Below are 11,228 nucleotides of genomic sequence, written 5' to 3'. Positions count from 1 at the left end.
CGGGTCCTGAAAATGTATACGTTTTGATTAAACACAACACCCCTTCGTCAAGATAATTGCCAGCTTTGGGGATCCGCTTAGACACTGTAGGCCATCAGGGCATCTGGTTCTGGAGCGTTTACTGAGGTGACTTCAAAAGAAATGAGCTGTGGAGAGAGCGGGGAGAAGCACAGACCTCAGGAGCCGTTCTGAGTTTCTAGGTAGTTCTGAGTGGCAGTTGCTGGGGGACAGTTGATGGGGAGCAGTTAGAACCCAAAGCAGTTAGAAGAGGCTGGTTTCTACAAACGGGTAGAGATCTGAGAGGCAGAGAGTGCTGCAGAGCACAGTGGCTGGGATAAAGGAAGTCTTGACTTTAAAATTGTTTCATGTCCAGTCTGACAACAGAGAGCCAGAGGGACCAATGCTGTCCTGCCCCAAGAAGCAGCCAAGGGGGCAAAGTAGGCATCAGAGTTGAGCTGTTCTGCCATCTTCTAGCCAGGCAGCTTCTCATCCTCAGAGGTTCACTAGGCCACTTCTTGGCTTGGCTGTATGTAGATTCAGGCAGGGGAAAGGAAATCAGATACTTCTATAGCTATTCTTAGTACAGGTGAAGCATCTGGCCAAAATGTATTGGATTTGTGCTTCATTTCCTTAATTACCTGAATCAATGAATAAAGAGCCTGAGGAGTACACCTCATCTTGCTTGGTTTTTCTGGGTACTTGTTTTCAAGTGGGTGGCAAGCTAGGGGTACTGCTCTTATTCATTGTTGCCTGACTCGAAGTTGTTGTTCACAAGGCAGCTAGAATTAGTCTTGAACCAACCTTGCTCATAGCCCCCGGATGTCCTTTAAGCCTTCCTTGACATGAAGGCCAATTCTTCCCTTCTGCTTCTTGTTGCCAGTCCTGAGGTGCTGTCCTGGGCCAGCCCTTGCAGCAGCCCATTCCTTCTGGAGGAATTTCTACTTTCCCCAGGAAATCTTCCAGGTATCTGCAGAAATACCACTGCTTTCAGGTGTTTCTGGGTCTCAGTGTCTCCCTGCCTTGTGCTGTTGCTGCTTCCTATCACCTCAGTTATAGACCACATCACAAGGAGCATTTGTGTTTTACTATAGTGAGCTATTGGCAGTACCCCCTCACCAAGCTCTTAGTACGCAAATAGGGTGCATGCATAGATGGTAAATGACACCCTAGTTTCTCTTCTTTGTAACCTAGTCTGTCTTCTGGCAAAAGGAAGATCTCACCTGAGCACCAATCTCTTGTTTAAAAGTGTTGGTAGCTTTGATTTTGCCAATCTGAAGCTGCAGAGTCTTAGCGGGCTTTCCTAGGGTTCCAGGTATCTCTTAAATGCACAGGCTTGATGGTCCTTGATTCCTTGAACAATTCAGCTCTTTCCTAGACTGTGTTCTTTTGTCACTTATTTTCCACAATAGATACCTTCCAAGCCTGTTGCTTTGAAATATTACCCTCTGATTTCACTTTCTTGGAAAAATTTTTAGGATTCATTTTGTCATTCAATTTTTGTCACTTAAAAATATCTTCTATTGGTGATGTGTGTGCATCTAGTTTTCCATCAAATACTTGAGTTAATCTTTAAGGGTAAAGACCACAAGTTTTGAACTTATCTACAGAGTACCTAATGAGCACATAAACCTCAATAAATGATCAAAGTCATTTTAATATTTTACTTTAATAATTTAACAAATAAGTAAAACATTGATTCTACTAGAATAGTGAGGAATGAGAATGCATGTGCAATTCTTTAAAATTATTTTCAATCATTCAATAATATTGATATTGAAATCACTTGATACTAATAAGCATTAATTGAATGACTTTTTAATCTTTTAACACATTGCAGGGGCAACCTATGGGGCTAATCTTTATTCCTCAATGATCTTAGATGTCCTAACAATAAATAAGAGAACATGGAAATAATGCTAGCCTGAGTCAGTAGTTTTGAGTGATTTTGAGTGTTCCTGTAATTTACCAGTTTGTCTGCTAGATTGAGCTCAACACAACCACCTGTTAATGGGATGGGTTGCTTTTTCACCACAGGTCTCAGTGGGAAACATGGCATTTGGGGGATGGAAGTTTGTGCCACTGCCATCATTCCAGGGATGTGATACATGAACAAAATAACATCTACTTTAAAATAGTTTTCATAAGGGACAGGAGGAACTCCAAGGAGAAGCTTGTATATAAGCCTGAGTCTAATGGGCCCTGCGTCTAGCTCTGTGGTGAAGTGAAGCAGAGCTGTAACTTTGAACATAGAACTTTTCTGGTGCTGCTTGTCTCAGCTATAAATGTGAGAAGTTAACATTAGTTTCCCTCTAGTTTTGACATAAGAAGCTTATTTCCTTCTCATGGAAACTGCCTCTCAAGTTCACCATGATGAAGTGGAAAATGATCTTGTAAAAGAGTCTTGCTGCCCACTGTAGAGACAATAAAACTTATCAGGAATTTAAGTTTAACCTCAGAGATTCACGGGCATTAGGAACAGATTAAAAAAAAAGTCTCTAATATGGGGGCCCATAGAGTTGAGAACCAGAGCTTAGATCTGGAAATGCGGCTTTACCTATAGAAAGATATGGCCTCCAAAGATTTTGTGGAGATGATCTATATGAAGACTGGCCTCCAGTTAAAATCATCTGCCAAAGTACGGTGGCAGAAAAAATAAATGAAGATGTAGTACTTTATATTTATTTATTTATATTATTTCACCACTACATGGCATTGGGAATTTGCCAAAGATTGTTGGACAAAATTAATAGAGTTGAAACAGATGATCTTTTTTAGCTTTGCGAAGCTGAAATAATAGGTCTGGGAGAAGTTTCTGACCTGATCCTAGCATGCCAACCCTCCTCCCTTTGTTTACTGACTCGATCTTTGTGGCTGTGGCCCCAATTGTTATAAACACAACCAAATCATAGGAATTGAGCAAATAAATACTGGAATAAACTGGCAGATAATGATTCTCAAGCTTGCTTGGTCTCATTAAGTCCCCTTTATCTCTACAATGGAAACATATCCCTATTTGTCATTTTCACTAAATGAATGACTCTAAATTGTGCCTCCACCTTGTAAAATGCAAGAAGGTCACAACCGTACAGGACTTTCCACTATTTTGTTGGCACAGCCAGGCATCTTGAAGCGTGAGGAATGCTTTTGTGAGTCATTTTAATTTTTTTAAACCAACACAAGATTTTTATTAAGAATGCCATGACTGATAATGATCAATGTCAATAATAATGATGGTACCTGCATATGAAATAGTCTCAAATATGCTATGTCCATACAATTATGCCTTCTTTATAGAATCTCTGAGTTAATATATTCACTAGATAATAGTATAATGATATCAGTTCACAAAGTTTGACTTTGGAGCAATGCAAACTATAGTAGTTAAGATTCTTGGTTGACAAGTAGCAGAAACACAACTCAAACTTATTTGAGTAAACCAGGAGTTTACTGAATTAGATAATTCAGAAATCTTAGCATGCAATGGCTTCTATCTTGACCACTACATACAGGAACTCAGATATTAAGATTCTTATTGTGTATCACTGTCTCTCTGTTGGCTTTATCTTCAATTGGTTTTGCTACTGTATGGTGGCAAATATGGCTTTCCTCATCATACAACTAGTTTCCCAAGTCCCAAAGTGACATCTTTTTTTCCCCCTGCTAATTCCAATGAAAATATTGAGAAGAGGTCTGACTGGGCCAACTTGGATCACAGAATTTCTTCTGAATCGGTCACTGTGGCCTTGGAGAGAGAAGAAATGTAAGGTTTGGGCCTGGGGCATGTGCCCCTTTCCAGGGCAGGAGCAATGATAAATCCTTTCTTCTCCCGAAGCACAAGAACCATAAATGAGTTACTTTGTGTGCCCCTACATGGACCCTGGCCAGGTAAAACAGTTCCATACAGAGTTACACAGCTGATGTTCCTTTCCAAGCTCTTTTGATGTTCTCAGGAAACCTGAGTGGCCCCTACAATCCACTAGTAAGCACTAGTAAGTTATAATCACTACAGTGATTGCAAAGGAAGAAAGAGGTGCACACTGCTTTTGGTAAGGATGGTTGATGCCATGTATCTTCTACATGGGTTCTTTCAAGAGACTGATTTGGCTCAGTCGTTTCCCGAAGTGTGTTTGCTGAGAGGCAATAATTAACAAGGAATTCTTTGCAACTGGAGTCATATTTTATTTGAAGAAACAGGGATTTAAGAATAGGTCTGACATCACATCTTACACACTCAAAGACAGTCAAATGAAGGGACTGGGTGAGTGGAAGAGACTTCATTCCCAAGGCAGAGGCTCTGGGTTCAAATTTCAGCCTCTATTATCATTGGCTTGGTAACCGAGGCCATTTCATGGTAGTCAATTCACCTCACTTTTCTAATTGGCAAAACATCACCAGCTTTTATTGTGGAGGGTTCTGTGGGGATGAAATAAAATGATGTACGGAAGGAATGTTCTTTAAAAATGGAAGTGATTTCTCCAACATAGCTCAGGTGATTTTTAATTTTTTAAGCTAATTTTTAAAATTAATATATAGGTTTGTCTGAGCAGGTGAATTTATGTGTTTTAAATACATTGCGCCCTAGAAAAGTTCATATTTTGTTCAGTCAATATAAAACTACTTATTTATTTAGTTATATTTTGCTGCCCCCAAATGTTATGGTATCATGATTCTAAGTGAGGCACCAGCCCTTTCTTGGCCATTTACCCACTCCCCTCTCCAAGATTTGACACAAGGACAGCATGGTTCTAGGCCACCCTGAAGATAGGACCCATGTACAGATTGATAATGTGGTACGTCTCTGGGCTCATGAGCGTCCAGAGTCTCTGAGAGAATGCTATCATCCTAAATAAACATAGCCAGATTTCCTTACTCTTCTCCTTTCTCTCCTCCTCCCCCTCCTCCTCCTCCTCCTCTTTCTCCTCTTCCTCTATTTCTTCCTCCTCCTTATGCCAGTATCTGGGCATTGTCTCTTAGCTTTTTTTTCCCTCAAGGCTAGTGCTTTATCACTTGAGTTACACCTTCACTTCTCAATTTTTGGAGGTCAATTGGGGATAAGCATTTCATGGATTTTTCCTGCCCTGGCTGGATTCAAACCACAATCTTCAGATCTCAACCTGAAATAGCTAGGATTGTAGGTGTGAGTCACCAATGCCCAGCTACCAAGGACAAGTTTAAAGAATTTTATAAGATGTCTTGGTGAGGAGGAGCCACAGACCAACTCTGGGAACCTAGGAGCAATCGTGAAACATTGCACGTGTGTGTGTGTGTGTGTGTGTGTGTGTGTGTGTGTGTGTGTAAGTGGAACCCTACACTTTGTAAATGGGACTTTTCTTGGTTGCTTTCCCATGCTTAGTTTCAGATTTGCGCCTTATAGGAAGCATTAGCCTTTTATGAATATTGAGCTTGGTGAGCTCAGGCAGAGTGACCTGGAGGGGAGATGGAGATGTGCGTGGCATGTCAATCACTGTGACTGTGACAGGAGGTTAAGTCTAGGAAGGATCCTGGGGTCCTGCCACAGCTACTTGGTCTTTGCTACCTGAAAAACTAAGCACTCTCTCTGTTTATTTCATGGGTCCCTTTTTGCCTGATTCACCCTTGTCAGAGAGAAAAGCTGGTTGACTGGGAAAAGATAAAAATAAGAGAACTCTAAGAAGACAGGAGGGAAAAAGCTGCCTTTTTCTTTATTCTTAGGAAAGTTTCGAGTTATTTTTAAATGTGTGTGTGTGTGGCTTAAAAGCTTATTAAAAAAAAACAAACCTTCATAGGAGGAAAGGAATTCACAATATGGTTTAGGAATCCACTTCTCTTTAGTCTGAGGGAAAATCTTCTATTCAGGAGGAGGCTTGGACTTTCTGTGGATACTCTCTTACTGTCATGTTGGCCATGTGACCAGCAGCTGGCAAACAGCTGGTCTAGGTGCTCCATCATGACTTAGCCCCTCTCTCCTCCCCACCTGTCTGCCCTGAGGTCAGACCCTGAGTCAAGTGCTCCCATTGAACTTTGACAAGATGAAGAATTTAGTTCACACTGAGAGGGAAAAAGAAGAGGGCAGCATCTTTTTGAAATATCATTCTCTCCCTTCCATCTTCACTAAATCTCTGCTACCTCCCCCCCTCATCTTTTTCTCCCTCAAAATATTTCCTCTGAAGTTCCTTTCAAACCCAACTCACTTTTCTTTCTGTCTCAGTTCTCAAAATCTCCACAGCTTACATTCTTGTTAGAAACAGAAGTTTTTTTTTAATCACATATGAAGTTCTCATGTGGATCTGGAAAGGGGAAACTCTCAGGTAGTGAGTTGCCATCTGGATACAGAAGTGGTAATTGACTGTGAGCTTTCCAGCGCCCCCAACTACTAGGGACCTAGACCCTCATGGGTGTGCTTCCTTTTGACCCTCAACTAAAGTAAAAATCTGTGTTTCTGTGTATAAGAAGTAAAATAGCAAAACCAAAGCCAAAAGCCACAGCTGATTTCTATAGATTATAGAGGGTGAAATACAGTCCACTTTCACAGAGGATTGTAGAGTTTGGTAGGTGACACTGGGTAGGGAATGGCAAAGCTGAATGGCTTTGTTGTGGGGGTGGGAGGAGAAGGAGGGAGGACCTCAGAGTCTGGATGTACTGGGTGAGGGAAACAGAGGCAATATCATTTCCTCACAAAAGCCAGGTACTGACAAGTGACTTTGATCAAATTCGCATTCAGATGTCCAGAGTGGATGTTTAGGTTTCAACACAGTGATCTGGTGGGCAGGGAATTCCCTGCCCACCACGGAATACTTTGTGGAAGCACTGCTCAACTGTGCTTTTGTGCAGGTGGGTTCTTTGGAGACATTTGAAGGTTAAGTTTCATGGCTTGGCTACTGGGATGATCATGACAGGATGGGGGTTCCTGGCAGTGGAACTGAAAATGACAGTGAAATATCTTTGGAAATTTACAGAAATGTGGAGCAGCCTCTTAGTTTTCTCTAGCCTTCAGGAGTGGGCAGGGGATAAGGTTCCAGATGCTTCTATGTGGCCCAGGTTTCAGAGCTGGCTGTGGAAGGCTCTGCAGATGGCAAGAACCCCTTTTATTTATTGGTGCCTCTCAGATTTGCTCTTGGTTTGGGGTGTATCAGTGCGGGACCTTAAACAAAAGAGTATTCAGAGGGCAAAGTTCAGGCTAATGCCTTGAGTGCCTGTCTTGGGACCTCCTGAAATTGGATACCTTGTTGGCACAGCAAATTATTATCATTATTATCATTTTGTCGGTCGTGGGGCTTGAACTCTGGGCCTGGGCGCTGTCCCTATGCTCTTCAGCACAAGGTGAGCGCTCTACTGCTTGAGCCACAGTGCCCCTTCCCGTTTTCTAGTAGTTTATTGGGAGAGTCTCACAGGCTTTCCTGCCAGGCTTTGAATTGTGATCCTCAGATCTCAGCCTCCTGAGTAGCTAGGATTACAGGCATGAGCCACCGGCACCCGGCTGGTAGCAACATTTTGTTTAAATGTTTTATCTCCCTTAGTTTAAGAGGGCAAAGTACCTACTGTTCTGCTTTTCTGTTTTTTGTTTTTGGTTAAAAGGATAAAAAAATAAAGTTCATTTTAAGTGCAGCCATCTAGTACAGGGGTGACTATCTATCCAGACTCTGCCCTTTAGAACGCTGCTTGTGGATTTCCTTCCAGTGTGTGTGAACTGGAGGAGATAGCCTCTGTCTACTGCACATGACTGTTATGAATATTAAGTGAGGAGACATCAAATGTAAAGCCTTTGCTTAGGGATTAACATGAGCACAAAGAGAGACAAGCTGCAGTGGTTACTTTACTTTTAATATCTTTCTATGGGATCCATGGGGAGACAGTGGGGGTGCATCAGTGACCTTTTGTCCTCAGGGCGGCTTGTTATTTTAATGGAAATCACCCTGACATTCCTCAAACAGGCTTACTTGTTTCTCCCATCTCATGTCTCTATGCAACAATAAGAAAGGCATCCATCCATCCAACCCCTTGTTTTCAAGCATTGATTCCAGTCCCAACCCCTTCATGCACAAGTTAGAGAATTTGAGTTAATTGCTGGGAGCCAAGTGCCAGCACCTCTGGGATCCCCAACCCTGCATGCCTGCTCCTGACAGATCTGTACCTTTTAACTCCTGTGCTACTTGGCGTCTCCTGCATAGGCTTCCTGTTCCTTGGAGAACTTTTCCACCTTCTGCCCCAATTAACTTGACAGGAATTTAGGAAAATTCTTTGTAATATTGGAATAAAAAGTTAGCTTGGGATCACTTGCTGCCCCTGGACCCCTGCTCCATTCTAGTAATAAGCAAATGCACGGTCAGACATCTCAAAAGATAAACAGAGCAGGTGTCATGTCCAAGGACATGACAAATACAAATGTCACTGTAAAGATGTCGACTTCTATTCGTTAACTAGCTTTGTGGCTATGATTAGGATCCCTCTCCCTTTTTGAAGACATCTGGTTTCTTAAAATCTAGATTTCTTCTCTGGGCTCAGAAGGTTCTGCGTGTTCTGGTTCTCGGAGTTTGGCTCAAAAAACTTCCCTGTGGATTACCTTTTCTCTGGCCTTTGTTTTATAGGAGGGATGGCCCCTATTATAGCTCCTTGTCCCAGGAAAACTCTTCTCCAGGTTTTTTCATATTCTCTCCATCCTGTAGCGACAAATCAGTCAACAAGGGCATTGTTGAGAAGGCAAAGAATATATTCTCCCAGACTTTGAGTGGCCAGTCATTTTCCATTCCAAACTCTCAGCCATCTCTCCCTGCATTTGTCTTTCTTTAGTTGTCTCTTTGAGTATGGTGTCTTTTCTTCACTAGGCTGGAAGGCCAGCAAAGGAGGGGACTGGATCTTCCAAGCTCCTATCTTGCTGATAACTGCAGTGAGGTCCATCATACAATGTTCACTAAAGCCTACTGGGCCATATGCCTCGCTTCTCCAACTGGATTGCAAATTTGGAACACCAGAATGAATAACTCCATCTTACTTTCTTCACAGCACCTCATGGTGCATAGTCAGTGTGAAGTGCATGCACATTTGTAGATTGCTGAATGTGATTGGAAGGGAGACTTCCAGAGCAATGGGTTTTTCAGCTGTGTTGAAGATTACATTATATGCTGTGCAAATAAGTTGGAGTTTGTAGAGGGAGGGAGAGCTTTGGTTTGGATTCCAATTCCACTGCTGCACTAACTAGCTGTGAGTCCTTGAGCAAGAATTTTAGGCATTCTCCAAACTTGAGCAAGTCGCTCAATTCCTATTAACACTTGTTTCTCACATCTGTGAACAATTAGTCCAGGGATGTATTTGGGGTTCCTTTCCACTTCTAGATTCCAGACCTGGGTTCCTTTCTGGAGGCAACACCAGTACCAGCATCATTTAGCTTCCATGTGGTTTTCTGAACAGGCTTAATTAGATGCTGGCAGTGCAAAAATACTCCCATGCTGCCCATGGCGGGGGAAAGTTGGAGGCCAAAGAAGGGGTGGTTACACTAGAAGTTGAGAGATGGTAGGAGCAAGAAGGGGCTACAAGTGGGGAGTTAAGAGTCCTGAAATATGCCTGGCTCTGTGGGTTCAGGGCTCATCATGCATGGGAAGTATAAAACATGGTGTCTTGCTCTCACAGGAGAAGGTGCCTGAGATGTGATGGAAACGAGGAGGGACAATCAGGGGTCAAACATGTAATCCTGCGGTGACAGTCCACACTGCACATGAGTTGCCTGTAGCCTCATAGAGGAAGTGGAACTGCTTCAGGAAAATGGTCCTTGGGAATACTGCAGCTGGTGCCACAATACACATGTGCTGGGGAGGGTCATGAGCTTTGGGGACTTGGGAGATGGGGCTTCCTGGATGGATTTGGTGAATAACACATGGACATATAAAAATAAAGGTGAGATTTAGGGGCCTTTCATTGTACTCTGAGGAAAGGTACCTGGCTGTGTCTCCTTTAACTGCCTTTCCTGGCCTCTGTGTTGGGTTCCAACTGTGTATTTTTCTCTACTCTGTTCTTTAGCCAAATCCACAATAGGGCCTGGGGGAACATCATAGCTCCAGGGAACTGGAGCTCATGGGAACCGTGAGGGTTCTTAGGCTTGGTCTGTCTGGGGTGACAGGATCTCATGTACCCACTAAAATGCTGAGGGGCTTGCCTATCTTTCTTTTTTTCCCACCTGTTCAGTTGTTGCAGTTGGTGTGTTGCGGGGGTGTAGGCTTCTGCCTCAGTTTCTCCATCTGGCAGTAAAGACACTTGCTAATACCGGAGCACTGTTCTGAAAGTCCAAATTGAGTGTTGTGTGCCAAGCATACAGAGCCTCTGCCTGACTTCTCAGTGTAGATGGCAGGAGCTTGCCTCTACTCCCTGCAGTTTCTAGAAACATGTAACCTCACAGTGTTCTGCTTCCCTGTTTTCTTTCAGTGGTACTGGATTTGAACTCAAGGCAAGAATACCATTCAAGTCATTCCTCCAGCTCTTTATTGCTTTAGTTATTTTTTGGATAGGGCCTCATGTCTTCCACCTGAGTTGGGCCTCTGTCTGTGATCCTTCTACCTATGCCTCCCACTTTGCTGAGATGACAAGTGTGTGCCCATTGTGTCCTGCTGAAGCTGTGTACTTGATGTTGAGGCCTAATTCTGTGGCAAACCACCCCTGGTATCCAGAAGCCTGTGCACCAGATTTTAATTTCTATTCTTTGTAGATGGAGGACTCCTCTCTAGGGACAACAGGATCATTTTTCCTCTGGTTACAAGCTTTCTCAGACATGTTTCCTCCTTTTTTCTTTTTAAAATACATTTTTGTTATCTTTAGTTGCACAAAGGAGTTTCTATTCAACGAAGTTTATAACTACGATTCATCTTGATCAGTGTCCCCCCTTTCATCATTCTACTCCATCCCTCGCAACCCAACCCTTCCCTCAGTTTTCAGAATTGAATTTTATCAGACATGTTTCTTTTTTCTTAGCTGGGGCTTAAAGTCACAACATGTTTCATAGTGAAACTGAAACTGCCTTGAGAAGGAATGCGACTTCATGTTTGAAAATCATCCTAAACTCTATTTTGCTAGTATGGGAGGCTGATGAGAGCTTAAAAAAAATTAAACTTACCTAGGACTCTAGGGGAGATATACTGAAAGGGAAAGTGAACAGATCCCCTGAGTTGAGAAAAACATTTATGCCCCCTCAGATGGAGGCATTCAGTAATGCCATTCTTTTTATATGGGTTTATGTGTGCCAGGAACAGTTTTTGGGGGGTGGG

Source organism: Dipodomys spectabilis, unplaced genomic scaffold (genome assembly GCF_019054845.1).
Source record: "Dipodomys spectabilis isolate Male_0828 unplaced genomic scaffold, ASM1905484v1 ptg000083l, whole genome shotgun sequence".
Taxonomy (NCBI): Eukaryota; Metazoa; Chordata; class Mammalia; order Rodentia; family Heteromyidae; genus Dipodomys; species Dipodomys spectabilis.
The sequence above is the reverse complement of the archived record's forward strand: the minus strand, read 5'-3'. Positions refer to the sequence as shown.